Source organism: Ischnura elegans, chromosome 3 (genome assembly GCF_921293095.1).
Source record: "Ischnura elegans chromosome 3, ioIscEleg1.1, whole genome shotgun sequence".
Lineage (NCBI taxonomy): Eukaryota > Metazoa > Arthropoda > Insecta > Odonata > Coenagrionidae > Ischnura > Ischnura elegans.
Window position 1 is genome coordinate 74,913,695 of NC_060248.1, and position 15,085 is coordinate 74,928,779.

General features: G+C 39.3%; 1 protein-coding gene and 1 non-coding gene across 2 annotated transcripts in view; one reads left to right on the forward strand and one right to left on the reverse strand.

Annotated features, from left to right (window-relative positions):
* Positions 1-15,085, forward strand: part of LOC124156025 (actin cytoskeleton-regulatory complex protein pan1-like) — a 450,499-nt gene that overhangs the window by 113,415 nt on the left and 321,999 nt on the right. The window lies entirely within an intron of this gene.
* Trnaq-cug lies at positions 1,771-1,842 on the reverse strand. Its single transcript has one exon. It is a non-coding gene; the product is annotated as a tRNA-Gln (tRNA).

Consider the following 15,085-nt stretch of genomic DNA (forward strand, 5'->3'; position numbering starts at 1 on the left):
TGGAGTCTGCTCTCTGAGAGAGGGCTCCTCTTTTGAGGTCAAAGGGATGAAACCCGTGCGGTACCTTCCTTGCGGGGAAATAGAGACACGAAGCTTGGAGGGTGCGTAGGGGGTATTCCGTCTTCTTCTGGTCCAGGGACTGACATGCAGACTGCTGAGTGCATTTGGATGGGTTAACTGGGATTACTGCGCTCCGACGTAAAAAAAATGTAAGGGAGGGAGTTCGGTGAGAACCAGGAAATTGTGGTGTCGTTGATGGTGAAAATCAAACGAATTCGTGGGACGGTTTTCTTTGTTCTCTGCGACATACGCTGGGCGTCCAAAACAGATTTCCGATCGTATTGAATTTATTTCTTCTATTTCAAGACTTACTTGACTCCTTCGTTGCATTTCTAATATTTAAATCTATCCACAATGCAATAAATATTTTCCTTACACGCCCTCATATGAGGATATTTCAATTTTTGTGGTTTTCTTAACAGCTTAATATTGGCACAGAATTTGAATTGGGTTTTAGGACCTTTTTTTAAATTTCATCTTTCGTCCGATTTTTTTCGCTACCACAATATGTCATCAGTTGTATAATTCTGCGTCTTATTTGTTTACAGAAACAGTTTTCTTTGGCTTAGCAAAATTTATTACGGATTAATATCGTAAAACAAGTGTCTAATCTGCAGATCACTTTAGTTTAGAGGTGTCTTAGGCAAAAGCGAGGAAAGGATGCCACAATTCAATTCTGCGCCTGCTGAATCCTTTAATTCAAAACAACAATATACGACGGAATGGATTAATATCGCTAAATGAGGGTCTACTGTGGTTCCCTCCTACGGTGGAAAATGGTAGACGCGATGCTTCAATAGTGCTCGGAAGTATTCCATCTTTTTCTAGTCTAGGAACTGACTTCTAGATTGTGGAGTGTATTTGAATGCAATATATTACTACGAGATAGCGCAGGAAAAAGAATAGGTTCCACCGTGATCTGAACTCGGATCGCTGGATTCAAAGTCCAGAGTGCTAACCATTACACCATGGGACCGTGTGATATAAATGTTTGTTATTGAAATTTCGGTTTAACAGTTTTAACAGAACTAAGCGTTTTTTTATGATTTAATTGCTATGCCGAAAGACAGTTCATATTTGAACAAGTGTAATAATTCAGTTGCTAGATTTTATGCCTGCGAACCTGTTCCATCGGTAACCTCCTTTTCGCTGAACTAGTTTGTTATCAGAACCAAATTACTTTTGTAGTACAGGAACTATATTGCGCATATTTTTATATGTGTTCCCATATTTTTATTCGTGAATTTTAATGCAAATCGTTGAATCAAAAAATACCCTCCCTCAAGTTATTGTAATCATTAATGCTTACCTTACGCTTAATGAATACCAACTTTTTCTGGGAGATTAGTTGGATGATTTTATAGTAGATGCTTGGTTATCGGTTACTGTCATGACTAATTTATTTATACTTGACGCATGAAAGGAACTGTACCTCTGTATAAATTCTGTAGGTTATTCTGTTAGTAATCTATAGGTGTTAAAAACAGACAAAATTTTGTAGTTTTTAGAACTTTTACTAAAGACTACAGGAAATAGCAAAAACTTAAGGCCAAAATTGGAACCGAGGGCTTCATACTTTTTCGTTGCGAGTGCATAACTCTGGCGCTGTTTTTGAGAAGTAAAATTTGTTTAGCGTGGTCATGGAAAATTTCAAGGTATATTGTGAAAATTAGATTACGAAAGGAAAATATTCAGCCTAGGAAAAAGAATAGGTCCCACCGAGATTTGAACTCGGATCGCTGGATTCAGAGTCCAGAGTGCTAACCATTACACCATGGGACCTCGTGAGGGGGAGCGCGAGATAAAGGTTATTTGAACGGAACCAAGAATTTCTGTGCAGGTAGTTCCCAATGGGTATTCCACAGTTCGCATGGTTATAATTAACTATTTTGTTGATTCCTCGAAATCTTATTACATGTGTGGTTCCAATACTGATTATTTATGACCAGGCAATCCTTTTAGGCTCATAAATTTACTACGATATTGTCATGAATTGATAGTAGACGGTTGAGGCATGAAACATATGATCAATTCGCAGGTGTTTGTTTATTAATGAATATTTTTATGAATCCCTATCAACTTTTATGATGTAATTTTTCCATATGACTGTTGAATATTGTAATTATCTTAATAGTTAACTTGCGCATATTTTTTAGGAGTCCTTTGCTCCAAATTATATCATTATACCAGCATGCTAACGTGCATTAATTGTGTTGATAGAAAAAAAAGCCCTCATAAAATTAGCTATGAATTCCTACCCTTGATGATTGTATTTTATAATAAATCTTTTCTATTTATAGAGAACGGATTTGTTAAATTTTACTGCTCTGACAAGACTCTCCAGTGTGAAAAGTTACCTGTCCCTCAGGTTTCCCCATGATGTAACTAAAACTTTGACTACGTGTAACATGTGTACACTCAGAGCGTAATATCAGCACCTTAATATTTATATTATTAAAAAAGTGTAATTGCAAATACGATATTATGAAAATTAGAAATTTATATTTGAACGCATCGTGGTAGATTTTTTTGACAAACGCTGTGTAATGTTGGTTAAAAACTCAAAAAATTAGCTCGAATATTCCATGATGTATCGTTTATATTAAAGCTTTAATACATCAATAAATTAATACAGTTATGTACGTACGTTGTTTTGACGCGAAGGTGAAGGACAATGTTCAGCAGCCTCGTGGTAACACACTCTTGTGGATAAAAACTGCAAGAAAACATGGCAAGAAACGAAAAAAAAACTACCTGAGTTTTCAACAAGTTTTTCCCCTACCACAGCATCATAGATTTTCAGTGCTATTACTCGGCCGAACTCCCAGTTCCCGAATTATTTTTTACCTTGGCCCTGTGATCAACTGGAGTAATTATAGGTTGAATGACGGAAGACTCGCCAATGTTTCTGTATCCTTAAAATTTCTCCATCCCAAATGGTAGCTGGCAAATAACTTGGATGACGAGTCCCAAGTTATTTCTGCATGAACTCCGGGGTTGGCTGTTACCAATGCAATCACTTGCACGTTCAATATTATGAAATAGAGGTTTATGCTTGTCATTTCTTTTAATTGTTTAGATCGTCTACCTCCTCTCATTATATCATCATTGAAAGTAAGGCGTATGGTAAGTTCTGCGTTTTTCATAATGAAACGTCCTGCCCCTCGTTTACCAGCGCTTGTCTAATTAATATTTTAACTTGTGTTTAAGAGGCGGAGAGAAAGAAGGCATAGGATATAGAGACACTTTGCTTTGATTGTATTAGGCGTTAAGTTGGGAATGATCATAAGAGAAGCCATTGCATTGTTGGCTAATGTCGCGTAACCAGTTGTTTCTCTGTGAAAAAAACTTTCACAAGTTTTCACCTGGAATTCGCTCCAGTTCGACTCCATTTCCCTCAAAGGAAGGGCAAAAAATGTCCCTCTAAAGGAAAACATGTCGTCTGTCCTTGAGTTGATTCGTAGCGCACATTGAGGTTCAAGACTGCACGAAAAGATCAGGAAAGCGTCTCATTTTTATTTGATGTAAATTCAATTTTCAAGGAAACAATTACAGGCATGACATAATGAAGTACATAATGGCTTTCGTAATTTTTCGCCAAATTTTATAATTAAACCATTTGCATGCTGTTTAGTGTGCAATCGTCTCATAATGTCATAATCTCACTATCGGTATTAGCTGGTGTCATCTGTCTTCTGCTGACTTCCTCAGTTTGCATGTTCTTTGGAACCTTTTTTACTTAAGTGGTGAGGTGGTAACTAAAATTATGACGTAATATAAAATTAGTCCCTTCTGATGAAAGTTATTATTGATCGAAGATTATAGAGGTTTTATCGTTCTTTTTTCCGCACCCAATTTGATAAGCTACCGTCTCTGTTTATTCATCTGGCCATTTGTGAAAGCACTCATTAATGGAACACAGTGCAATAATCAGAATGCGAGGCAGATGGAAGGTGATCACTGGTTATCTAACACACAAAAATACTAAGTAGTATTTAAATGATATAGAAGCCGCAGTGAATAACCATAGATTGCTTCGGTCCATTTTTCCAAAAGAGAAAACTTTTTATTAGGGAATTAGTATTATAAATAATTCTTTTTATTCCTATGCTAAAAAAAGGATGATACTAATGGATAGGGCTCGATGAATGCGAAAATGCGGGATAATTACTTATTCATCCTACATAAATTATCCACTTCGGAGCATGTGTTGAATTTATTACTAGCATATTTTTCCTTGAAATATGTCGATTTAACATCGGAAGGGCATTATTTCAAATACAAGTACTTCAAAATACATATTTGAAATGCATTTGTAATTTGTATTTTGAATTTCAAATACGCGACCTGAACGTATCTTGTATTTCGAATACAGACTTTGATAGTTTCCCATTATATAATAAAAAAATAAATTTTAAAAATACTTTTGAAGTGGCTCTGATAACACGTCTGTAACATTTTGCTTCAGAGATCATTTTTTTTTCCATAGAATCGTTTTCATCATGTTTGCAACTATCCATAACGTGCCAGGGCAGGTTACATTTAATTTTTAAGATCCCTATGTTTCCATGCAAAGGTATTATGTACTTTAAAGGCGTTTAAAATACTATTTTGTAGAGTTTTTTTTTTCAAATACCCTCGTCTAAGGTATTTTATATTTTGAATTTCAAATAAATTTGTAGCGGTATATTGTATTTCAAATACTCCTAGGCCCTAGTTTGCCCAGCACTCAATATCGGTGAGTTCAGAGAAATTATGAGTGATGCATCAGCTGACCAAAGTGTTTTTGGAATTCCATAAACTATGATTTCATTTCTAATAACGTCCGGTTCCCGATGATGCGTTGGTTTCCTATTCAGTACCTACGATCACATCGTTGGGTTGGGTCCAATCGGTGGTGAGAATGCATGTTTTTCCATGAGGTTAATGGCCTCGCACACTCTTTAGATTATAGTTTCTCTCCATGCCTCGTTGCTCTAGTTACGATTCGACCGATGGACGTAATCTCAAAGCAATGCCCGGTATTTTCGCTCGACCCCCCCCCCCCCGTCTTCCCTCCTCGGTGGAGCGACGTTGAGTGTAATTGGCGAAACATGCAGCGATCAAAACGCTTGGCTAACCCCGAAGCACGCTGGCTATCCGTCCTGTCTCATTTGCTCGTTGAGGTAGCGGCGAATTCATTCCTTCTCTATCCCGTCCTGCATCCAAAACCCATACTTACTGTTCATATCGTGTATGCATCGTTTCTCGACAGCCTCTGGAAGTGTGGCCAGGAATGTCCAGCCGTCCTCAACAGTGCTAAGTTACCGTGTGTTGTGTGAATTCCTAATCATAGTTTGTTGGTGGCACATGTGAGGTACTTTTTTCTGGTAAGTAACTTGTCTCGTCATTTCTTCTGTTTGTTAGATTGATATCTAAATAGACCGCTTCTAAACCCATTTTTACCCAATGTTGCTTCTAAGCAACATCAAACATGTATAAAATGTTTGATATATATAGGAAATATCTTAACTACATATCATGTTGTGGTGTAAATTGAAATGACTAAACAATTAGTTCCCACGATAATTATGATTTTGTGCAAATTTTTCTAGTTTTCAAAATGAAAAATCTTGAAATTTAAATTCTCCCAGAAGCAGGCCTGGGATAGAAAGGGTAAATAGTAATGATAATACCTCTCTTCTCTCTTCTTTGCTTTGATTTCTCGTGCATTAGCCAACCTGATAGCTTGAAACGTGATTTGGTGGTATTCTTTTTCAGAGAGATGAGAATATGAAATATGATTTGATGCTTTCCCGGCGAATAATGTGGGTAATCCTCTTCTCGGGATTCCCACCGGGTTAAATTATCCATAACGACCAACGTTTCAAGCTCCGACTCAGGGCTCATCCTCAGGGCTGAATGTTGCTTCAACTTACTTGGTGTATTTCTTCCAAGCCTGGAAATAATGACTCTTAATTGTCAGGTTTTGGAATGAATTACTGATGGGACTAATTAATAACACAGGCGTTATTGCTAATGTATTTTTAAAGCAAAGCCTACACCTTTTTGTTAAGTCACTAACGAATAAAAATTTAGTTTCAAGGATTACGAGGTGCGAAACTCAGATTAAATAATGGGTATTCATCTAGCACTTAGCATATTCTGAGAGCATTGCACCGTATTGTCTGCTGAGTCGGCGGCGTCGACTAAGATTATAGGTCGACCTTAAATTTTTATTCGTTAGCAAAAAAAACATCCTGCCCTAAGGATGAGGCCCGGGTCGGAGCTTGAAACGCTGGGTGTTATGGATAAATTAACGCGGTGGGAATCCCGAGAAGAGGATTACCCAGGTAATTCGCCGGAATTGCATCAAATCATATTTCATATTCTCATCTCTCTGAAATGGAATACCACCAAATCAGTTGCATGCTATCAGGTTGGCCAAAGCACGAGAAATTTTCGAAACAGAGAAGAGAAGTATTATCATTACTATTAACCTTTCTTTCCCAGAGCTGCTTCTGTTAATTAACCCAGTGATAAATTAACTTCTTCTAATAAATTAACCCAGTGAGAATCCCGAGAAGAGTTCACCCAGATGAGGATATAATGGATCTCCTCAATATACGTATATATTTTTGTCATAATTGTACGTCTTTTTCAGACGTTTGACTCTTTATCATGTAGTGCCAAACTCTATATGCCGAGAAGACTATGTATTCCTGAATAAAAACATCTGAATACCGTGCGGTGGCTCTCTTTCAACTATGGCGAAATGAATTGCACCACTCCTTATTGGTCACACTCACCGTATGTGTAACCTATTCGTTGGGAATTATCTCCTACTTGGAGATTTAACATAAATGTGGGTCTATAATCTAAATTTCTCTTAGTATACTAGTGTGAAGCGGTATGCTGGCAATGAGTGGGGCCGTTGGGATTTGTATTGAAAAAAATTCAATTTTATGATCCGGGTTACTCGGCGGCTTGAGTTCATCATTTCATTCATAATTTGTATCATGTATTATCTGACGTTAGCTATGGACACGGAGTAACTTAAATTCATCATACTTACAAATTGACCGCCTTTCGTTTGCTGAAAACGTATTTAATTTGTTTGGACAGTCCATTCGTTGAATGCCGGGAATGAATTTATGTTGATGTCGAAGGCTCTGCATAGGTATATTTCATATTATTATTTTCATCTATTTCGAATATTTGCTGACCATTTGGTCGTTTTCGAACCTGCCCAACGATGGCTTCATTCTGTAAAGCAGACAAAAAGGTGTAGGCTTTGCTTTAAAAATGCATTATCAATAACGCCTGTGTTAGTAATTAATCCAATTGGTAATACATTCCACACATGGCAATAAAGTTACATTATTTCCAGGTTTGGAAGAATTAAACCAAGTTAGTTGGAAAACGTTTTTCATGTCGTCACCAGTAATCGAGAGAGGATGATGGATGAATTGAGGGGACGAATTACCTTCGCGCCACTAGTGTTTTTAATAACGTATTATCAGGCTAATACGTACGCTTTTATCTTGAAAATTTCAGGGAGTATAAATTAGAGGTAGGCACCGCTGTCGCCGAAAACGAGACTACGCCGCCGCCGGCTCAGCTGGCAATAAAGTTTAATGCTCTTAAACATGATGATGCGATCTCTCAAATTCATAAAATTTCAATGCTGTTCCTCTCAATTAAAAATCTTCTAATACAAAATATTGGAAAAAATAAAATAACAAGCTAGACTGCAGCTAGCTTGTTTCGACCGGTTTCAACGTGTTCTACGTCATTTTCAAGCTAGATTGCAGCCAGCTTGTCTAGCTTGAAAATGACGTAGAACACGTCGAAACTGGCCGCTAAATATTAAAAGTGTGTGGAAAGTAGAAAGTGATTTTATTTTATTTCATCGTGTATAACTTCCACAAAGTTAATTCACCTACCATCAACTTCATTCAAATATTGGAAAAAAAGTGGATCGAATTGTAGTCATCACCGCGCCGCGGACAATTTTGAAAGCCGATTAAAATGCGACCTAAGGGGCGACAGAAATCAGCCTTCCATGGGATGAAATTGGACCTCCTCCATCCAATCCCACTGATCGCGATCTTCGGCAGGCAAAGCATGACTAGTTCTGAGCATCCGGCAACAGAGCAAACTCGCGGCCAATCGGAGACCTTGGCTCGAAGGTTCTGTTGTTTGGTGCGTTTCAGACCTAATCATAATCAGTAATTTTTTGTTCATACTGGCATCAGCTATCCAGGGTTAGCATTCGGTGACAAAATTTCTCTCCAGCCTGCACTTAAGGCTGTTTTAGACGGGGCACGGAATTGCGCAGGTTAGAGCTGCGTTAATTTCTAAAATGGCGTGGAATTGCGCAAATGCATGGACGAAATTAGAACAGGGGCTATTTTGCCGTCTCGCATCCACGCATTCTCGCATGTGTTCTAGCAATTCACCGCTTTACACGACGCATATTAGATTGCGCCTTCGCACATGCGTCAGATTGCGCAGTTCCATGTACCGTGTAAAACGGCCTTTATTCCTACGGGGGCATTGACGCTTTTAACCGGCGCCTTGACTAGTCACCGTCGTGGGTTGTTTTGCGTTCCAAACATTCTGTATCCCAGGCGACGGGCGGCGCTTTCTTCCTGTACGTGTATGTGTGGGCGATCGACAAACCATCCCCCAGTCCTCCCATGGCTTCAAGCACTCCCCGCTACCTCTCTGGCGCCGCACCATTGAACACGAAGTGTGTATCACGTATCCCTGACGCCTGTTTCCGGCAACCCATTAGGGAGGCCCATACGTCCATGGTGTTGCCCATTAGCTTAAAAACCCGCACTCTCGCCCTCAGTTTGTTTCGTGAAATTTTTATGCGAGATCGCTGGCACCGTGATACAGATTGGTGGTGGCGAGCGATCGAAATATCCTTCCATGGATATGACTATTAACGCTGAAAGATGCTCTTGAGTCAATTACAGTGTCGGCCGATAAATCTCTATTGCGATACCTTTTTACCTTATCTACTTATAGTTATCGTTTATTCCACCATTTCATAGCTTTGACACCATATTTCCCGTTTTGGAAAATTTGCACAGTGCACTTTTGGTGGGAATTGATTTAAAACGAAATTTCCTTCGTATGACGCCAATACTAATGGAAGGCTGATAAAATACTAATGGTGTATCACTTCTTTTTGTGCATTCGTTTTTTTAAACATCAATCTGAACGGAGGGGACAAATGTACATAATTTTTACTATACTTTGAAACATATGAACTCGTAGAAACGCTAGGGTTAGATAAATATTTTGAACATTTAGCTTATAATTATGGAACGAATTGCAACTCTTTGGGATTACAATAAATGAATACCGAAAATATCTGGATACCTCGATCATACGGAATGGAAAACATAAGCAATGCTCAGAGGTATTGCAAAATAAGGTCCTACAATAAGTTAATGCGTCCTTACTTACCTGTTTGCCTTGGGCATTTAGTGTAGTTTGCCAAAACTTTAGCTCAATGCACTTATGTTATTCAATATTATAAGTTTTCAGACTCGCATACAAGTATCTTTTAGAACTTGAGTATCAAATACTTTATACTATTAGATTTATTCGAGAATTCGTGAGTAACAAGCACACATATTTCATTACAGTCCCACTGCCTACCAAAGAAGTTGTATTAACTGTTATTTTGACATTTATTGTTAGATTTCTCCCATTTTATGGGTGGCCGTATATAATTCTATGCTGAACCAAGGGTATATATAATGGGGGAGGATAGAGCCCCCCGGAAATTGTTAGTAAAGAAAATATTTTCCATAGTCTGAATAAGCTTTACGAACCATGTGCGAGGTCATAGCTGCGACATGCAGTCGTATATATTATAATTCATATAAATTAAGTATAAATTATCATTTAGTATCATTGTATAAAATGATATAACCTAACATAATGCTGATCTTGGTCCCCCCCTGCCATTATGGATCCATAATTTTAAGTTATTACGATGCGCGGTAAATTTTAACCATAGAGCGCGGATAATTCGATGGGCCCAAATCGCCAATCTTAATTTAAGGTATATAGTATAAGATACCTGAAGTGTAGTGATAGGCACGATTGCCTCTAGTCTGTGAGGTTCTGTATCGGGTCCAAACCAATGTTTAGAGTTGCCAATGGTAGTCTCCTCGGGTACGAATGTAAGGTAGGGGGGGCTCGCTCTTTTCTCCCCGAAATGAAGTTACACGAATCGTCAAAAATCTATTTCGAGCGAAGAGTTACTCAGCTTTTAGACGAATTAGGTTTAGAGCCGCCAAAGACTCGGAGCCTACGTGCAAGGCTTAGATTGCTAAAGCTATTAGAAACATATCCATCAAAGCGACACAGAGAACATCTTCTTAGAATCTCTCTGCGTTGTTTTAGTTTTTCTAGGTTTGATAGAGATGGTAAAATTAGAGAGATATTTTGCGAAGGAATTGACTTAGGAATACGTTTTTCCATGCGAAGATAATGGGGCTAAATAAAAATATGATAGGTGGGACTCAGTAGTAACATATTCCCAACGTGTATCTCCTTTCCTGCTCTTTGTTTTGCAAACGGTAGGTGCCCTAGCTCCCCTTGCCACTCACCTATTGAGGTGGCTTGCGGAGTTGCATATAGATGTTGGTGAATTGAGGACAGTACACCAACGTGATCCAACTACACGTTCGCGCGGTGGATTTAGAGTATCGTGGAGACGTGGTGTTACAGTTTGGCGTTTGAATGTTTTTGTCGAAATTTTTTGGGAATGCGTGAGTTCTGAACAGTGCAGGGTGCTAGAGGACCAATCGTGAAGGAGAGTGGGCGAGGGTTGGTTGGGAGACAAAATGGAGTTTTATGGCGGAGCAGTGAGGAGCGATGGGGGATTTTAACGGCCGGTCGTCTGGGTTCCGTTTGAGGAAAAGGCCGGGGAGTCGTCGGCTGACTTTTTAAAGCGATGCATCCGGCAGTGGGAGAGTGCGGGTGGTAAAGGGTTAGGAGTGTAATGGGGTTTGGGTGTAACTGTGGAAACTGGGCTCGGTTGTTTGGAGTGGTGAGCCGATACTTTCGTCGGAAGAGGGCGTTACATGCGAGCATCTGATGTCCCAATCCACACGATTCTCCAGCCGGGCTCTAGATGCGTTGTAACACACAGCGCATTTAAATGGGTCCATTTGCATCGCTGACGGGGAGAACGATGCGAATTCCACGGAAAAGTTTGCTATTATTAATGCTGTAATTGAAATATATATTCGTGTTGATATGATATTTCAAACTCGTAACTTTTCTTTGCAATTCCTCGCATTTGTAAATAATGCACCGCAATATTGGTATCGTATAATGAAGTCGGTTATAACACCCACAAATAAAAATCGGTCTTCCTAATATGGAGGCCCGATTCTCTCCCTTATTTAAACATTACCTATCCGCGTGGTTTTCACCAGGATCAATACATATTTCATTCAAATATAGTATCAATATAGTATCAATATATTTTGTTACTTGATCAAAAGTATTCTGTCGGTTAAGGTAGGCTTTCATTGAGCATTTTGCAACTAACATCACTCACACCCAAATTGTACTCCCACTTTCAATTCCCTGTATTTTCTATTCCAATTTATTTTATCCGTATAATTTACCCATCCTATTATTTTCTTCCCCTTCTTTGCTTATGAACGCTCTTCCTTCTTTCGCGATTTTTAGCATGCGCTCTCCGTGTAGTAGTCGCTCCATGCAGACCCTCTGTCTACGCCGTATCTTCTCCAGAATTTTTCTTTCCCAACCCACCCTGTCTAGAAAAAATAATTAGTGTTAAATATATAAGGTAATCAATTAGCAATTAAAAAAAGATGCGTCACCGCAGTAGGAAATGGAAAAACTTTGAGCCGTGTGATAGGAAATGTTTTGACCCTGCCCTCTTGAGTGGCGTAGAAAATTCAGTGTCTATATTCGAGGCAACGGGGAGTGGAAGCAGTCGACGAAACCGAATACTTGAGAAAGAATGAAAGGGTTGCGAGCGGACCTGGTGCAACGGTGAAGGGAGAAAGTTACCGAACTGTCGCTGTGTAAAAGAGAATGAAGAAACGACCAAGTCTACGAGATGGTAGTGGAGTGGGTGGCTCCTTGAATTCCATTAGCCGCGGCGCCGGCAGAAGGTCGGCGACCTTTTTATTCCTACGGCCTACAGCTTCAATTAGCTGGCATTGAGGCAAGGTGTATTGAATAAGGAGTACTTTAAAATTTTCTTTGACATGCTAGCTTTTCTACCTTTTCCTCTTTTTGCAACATTAGAATCTTTTCCTACGCCTACAAACCTACAAAACCTTAAAAAATATGCTAGTCCGACAAAATTTTTCCGCCTTGGATATGTGAGACGCCGCTACTTTTCATAGGATATTTCTGCTTATAAATGAAGATGCAAATTCAAGCAATCTCATTAATAATGGAAACACTCACTGCATAAGCACTTAAATAATTTTCTGGTAATAAATACAATTGTCACTATCGACAAGTTTTATTTGAGGAATGTTTAAATTATTTATCACTCAATTGGCGATTCATTTGCAATCTTTGTTGTCTATTTGGAAAGGAAATAGAATATCTTGAAGTGTGCTAAGTGTATTTTTTTACTTTCTTTCAGTCTCGGGAAATGCACACCCTTCATATCTCAAGGAAGATCATTTACGTTTTTATGGTAGCATGCCGAATAGATTTAAGTCATCGCACACCCGATGGAAGGTGGTATTGCGGCGCGTAAAGCGGAAAGGGAGAAATGCGAAGAGGGTGTAGGGGAGCTGGGGTGTGAGGTTCGGTTGCGAGGGTTGTAATTGTGTGGGCCGGAGGAGCAAAAAGGAACGGCCGCAGGGCATTTCCTCCGGTCGGCGCGTCGGCCGTGAGAATGTTTTGGCGGGGACGGTGGAGTGGAGGAGGTGGGTGGAGGAAAGTCAAGCCCCCGGGGGATGGGAGCGAGTGGCACTTACCAGCTGAAGCGCTTAGGTATGTCTTGATCTTTCTTTGGCATGGCATGGTTCGGTCTCTTTACCAGCTTGCGTTACCAGGGTGGGTTTCGCAACTTAGAACACAAGTGTACACAATATTTCTGTCCATTTCTATACATTTATATACTAGAATTGCCATGAGAAAGAATTACCCTTGACCGGGAATCAACTCGCGGACCTTTGGGCGTGATAGGATTCCCGGTCCATGAGAATTATTTTTCATGGCAATTCATGTGTATTCCGAAGAAAGATTTAGTGCTTTCCCGGCGAAACGCATTTCGTGAATAGTTCTCGGGATCGCCACAGGGTCAGGAACTGCATTACTGCCGACGTTTCGATGGCCAAGTCGATATTGAAACATCGGCAGTAATGCAGTTCCTGACCCGGTGGCGTTTTCGTGAACTCATCACGAAATGCATTTCGCAGTCGTTCACGCGGCAGACTTCTCAATAGCACTCAATTCATTTATGTCCATTTATCTCCATTTCTGTTAATTTCTACCTAATTCTCTCTATTGTCATTCGTTACTCAACTCTTTCTCTGCAAGAAATGACCATATCTCAAGAGTTGCATACCTCTAGGTTGGCACTTATGTTATATTCTGCTCTTGGATGTAAATCCTTGATGTGTGTTGGTATAGGATCAGTAACCTTCGGGATGTTATAGCGATGCACTCAGACAATAAAATATTTCATAAATATTGAAGGGGTTGTTTAGAGATATTCAAGATCAATGCTCAAGGTCAATGACATTTGGTTTTAATGTTCACGCAATTAGACCTCGTGGCTTAATAGTTAAAAGCTCAATTTATTCTCTGTTTATAACTCTGTATTCAAATGCTGCATCTATACTACAAATTGAGCTGTAGACGGTTATCTATAAATAGATACGATCTCATTCCACAAAAGTGTCCAAATTTTTTGCTATTTAACTTTCTTATCAATTATTCTGTTGCTGTAAATTGATATTTATTCATTATTGGTAAGGCTAATTAAATGTTACAATTTACAGGAATTCTGAAAGGATGGGGTTGAAAATAATTTATTTTTGCGGTGAGTTGACATGGAGTTACCCCATCGTTAAGTAAAAATGCGCGGCGCTAATGAAAAGCAAAACTGTTGAAGACGTTGAAGACACAGTTGAAGATGAATGAATCGTGTGGCACAGATAGAGAAGTTTTTACCATAAACTTCTCCAGACGCTGATATGCATGAGAGACTCCGTAATTTATCATCCTTTTTGATATGATCTTTTTATTTCTCTATTTTTAGTGGGTTGCATTTGTTGACAGTTTTGTTAAAATATCAATGTAAATAATTGGGGGAATAAACACGCTGGGAAGCAAAATTTTCCTTCATAGTAATACGGTAGGTATGCCTCTTGTGCTAGCAGCATTTCAGAGCAATATTTTAGAACGTTTGTTACCATAACAGTCTTTGCTTTGAATCGCGTAGTCGCGGCTCAAAAACGACAGCTGCTGGCTGCAAGCGCCCGAGCGCCCGTATTTGCGCGCCTTACTACAGTTTAACGGTCTAATTCGAATTTAAAGCGACCAAGGTGACTTTCATTCGTAACGTCTCTGGGGAGGGAAGGCGTAATGGGTGGGGAGGGATCGTAAGAGACTTCTTTCGAGGCTCGTTTTACTCTGAGAATTGAGAAGCATGCTAACTAATACACGTTCGCAATCCTATTTTAATCGACCGAGGAAACAGAATGAGGGTATGTTTTTCTTCCGTTCCGTTGTATGAAACGGTGTCCTTTTGTTTCGCGTAGCGAACGGTTTGTATCCGTTCACATCCTCTGAATTGCCATTGTAATAATCCGTAACATCTCCGTATTCCAATTCTTATTTGAACCTTGGGAGTCTTGGCCTTGTTCTTGCAAACTAATTGGGAACAATGGGCTTGACCTTAACCGCTTCTTGATGAATTTGGAATACATGTAAAAAAAGGCCGAATTTTAGAATCATTACTCACTTCCAGTGGTAAAGAAATATAAAATTTTCTCTTTAGTAAATATTT